This window comes from Lissotriton helveticus, chromosome 8 (genome assembly GCF_964261635.1).
Source record: "Lissotriton helveticus chromosome 8, aLisHel1.1, whole genome shotgun sequence".
Taxonomy (NCBI): domain Eukaryota; kingdom Metazoa; phylum Chordata; class Amphibia; order Caudata; family Salamandridae; genus Lissotriton; species Lissotriton helveticus.
The window spans coordinates 1,534,152,821-1,534,155,640 of NC_136069.1; the positions used below are offsets into that span (position 1 = coordinate 1,534,152,821).

Genomic DNA, 2,820 nt, shown 5'->3' on the forward strand with positions numbered 1-2,820 from the left:
CAGGTTAGAGTCAAGTTGCCTGATCATGTTAGGGGGTAGGAGGTCCAAAGGAGAGGCTAATTTAATAGATGCAAAATGGTATTGAAAGTCATAGTGTCGCCTTATCGCGCGCCGCTCGAGCCCAGGAGCAAGCTGCGCTCCGCAGGAGGCGGGTCACCGAGCGGAGCGGCTGCGCCCGCCGGACCAAAGCCGGGCCTGCTCTGCCCCCGCTATGCTAGCAAGCCGAGGCTCTAACCGAGGAGCAACGCACGACGGGGCGGATTTTCTCTCAAAGTTTTTAACAATTATCCTGAAGGACTAGGAGAGGCGCTTTATAAAGAACCGTTCAACTTCAACTCTGAGCCTCCTTGGGAACCTAGCTGATGATAGTAGGGTTCCATCTCCTAACTTGTCCAGTTTGTTGCATATTTCAAGAATCCGGGTCAAGGGTTTCTCGATTATTCACTTGGTGTATGTAAGCTGTGAGGAGTACAGCTGAGATGAAAGGATTTATTGAAGACGCAGATACATCCATTGGCCTGCTAGATGAGGCTGCAGCTTTTCGAGATGTTATTGATCACTATATTTATGAACATACGATTACTGACAAACACACTTTTTTTGTGAGTGACCTTGGAAAGATTGTGAAGAAACACAACCAGTGGCAAAATGTTGCGGCACATATAAAGCCGTTCTATACGGTAAAATGCAATTCAGCTCCAGTTGTACTTGAAATCATGGCAGCTCTTGGGACTGGATTTTCGTGCATTAGTAAAAATGAAATGACAATGGTACTGGAATTGGGCATATCTCCTGAAAGTGTTATATATTCAAATCCATGCAAACAAGCCTCCCAGTTAAAGTATGCGGCAAAAGTTGGGGTTAACATCATGACATGCGACAATGAAAGCGAGCTCAGGAAGATTGCACGTAATCATCCATGTGCAAAGCTATTACTTCACATCGCAACAGAAGATCTCACAGGTGACGAGGTGAACATGACGGTTTGCACTACACTGAAGGGCTGTAGACACCTTATGGAATGTGCGAAGGAGCTCAATGTTGAGATCATTGGTTCTAAGTTTCATGTTTCAAGTACCTGTAAAGAACCACAAGCATACTTTCATGCTTTATCTGATGCACGATGCGTCTTTGATATGGCTGAGGAGCTTGGCTTTAAAATGAACATATTGGATATTGGAAGTGGATTCACTGGAACTGAATTTCAGTTGGAAGAGATAAACCATGCTATCAACACTTTGCTGAAGGTATATTTTCCTGAAGAAAGTGATATTCAGTTAATTGCTGAACCTGGAAGCTACTATGTTTCTGCTGCATTTACTCTGGCAGTTAAGATCATTGCCAAAAAAGTTATTGAATATGGACGTCAACGTTCCTCTGAAGGTGAACTTGCAAGAAACGATGAACCGGCTTTTCTGTATTATATGAGTGATGGAGTTTAGTTACAGTGTAAGCAGTGAGGATCCAATTGAAACAACCCAAAACCAAATAAGCACAATGCCCCCCCCCAGAACCTTAAATCAAAATCTGCAGGCACTCGATACCCCCATCGTTTTATGAGATGCTCAAAAGATATCCAAACTTCTAGTGAGTCTCTATTTGCCCAAAGAGTCAAGATACTCCTTTGCTTTAATTTTTGATGCGAAATACAGGGTTCTCCCTTCGTTTATTCTTTTTAGTTGGGCAGGGTTTATCAGGAAAACCTGAATCTTCTTCTCCTGGAAGGGCTTAATCATTCCCCTCAATCTCCAACGTCTCTCCACAGTTGTGTGACAATAGTCCGGACGGACGAAGAATGACAACCCTTCGACGGTTCTCCTTGAATCTGGTCTGGCCTTCTCTGCGATAGACTGCCTCAAAACAAAGTTGCCCAGAAAGATTAAAATTGCCCTGGGCTTGTCCCCTTCTCTCGCGCATCTCCGTATTTTAAAAGGGGTACGGTGTGCTCGCTGTATTTCTGCGGGCCAATTCCAACTGGAGAGTTCCGGGAATGCCTGCTCGAAAAGCTTGATGATATACGCTCTGACGTCTGATCCTTCAACTCCCTCAGGTATTCCTAGGATCCTAAGGTTGTTCCGCCTTAGCCTGTTCTCAATATCTTCAAGTTTCCACTGTATATCGGATACTTGAGAACAGTGAGGATCAACCTTACTAGTGGCAGCCGCGACCTCGGCTTCCGTTGACACCACTCTCTCCTCGAGGTTTGACACTCGATCCCCGATGTTGGTGCAGGCTCTAGACAACTTTCTCACAACACCCTGCATCTTTCTCATTGCATCCTGAGATTTGCGGTTGTCCTGGCGAGTTTCCTCCCTATGTGCGATAATTTCTTGGTGAATTATCTCCAAGAGTGAAATTTGGGATGCTTCGACACAAGGACTACCCTGCAGAGGCATAGCGGATGAGTGATCCCAGCTCAGTTCTTGTTGCAGATGTTCTTGCACCTTTGATACAGCCAGAGATCTTACTGCTGTTGCTGGACCTTCATGCTCGGGGTCGCTCTCTGATTCCAGATTACTATCCCCCAAATAGGAGCTACGATCCTCATCCTCGTCGGACCATTCGGCCCCCTCAGAGACAGAAAAGAAGCATTCACTTGGGGCTTTCTCCTTATCTTTACTTGCACCTCCAATGGCGATACCAGCTTCTACCCCCAGGGAGCCAGTATTGAATATTACTCCTTCCCCCGATAGTTCCGCCCTATTAACAACGGGTGATTCAAAGGCTTGAGCACCGGCAGCCGTTTTATCCACTATGTGTAGCACTTGGGAGCTTGCAACAGTCGTACTCATGGATGGATTTATAGATGTATCCCCGGTA

The 2,820-nt window shown here is 45.8% G+C and overlaps 1 pseudogene across 1 annotated transcript; it reads left to right on the plus strand.

Moving 5' to 3' along the window:
* The first annotated feature begins 246 nt into the window (after positions 1–246).
* LOC144772040 (antizyme inhibitor 1 pseudogene) lies at positions 247–1,442 on the plus strand (annotated as a pseudogene). Its single transcript, XR_013599611.1, has one exon. The product of XR_013599611.1 is annotated as an antizyme inhibitor 1 pseudogene (transcript).
* The last annotated feature ends 1,378 nt before the right edge of the window (positions 1,443–2,820 follow it).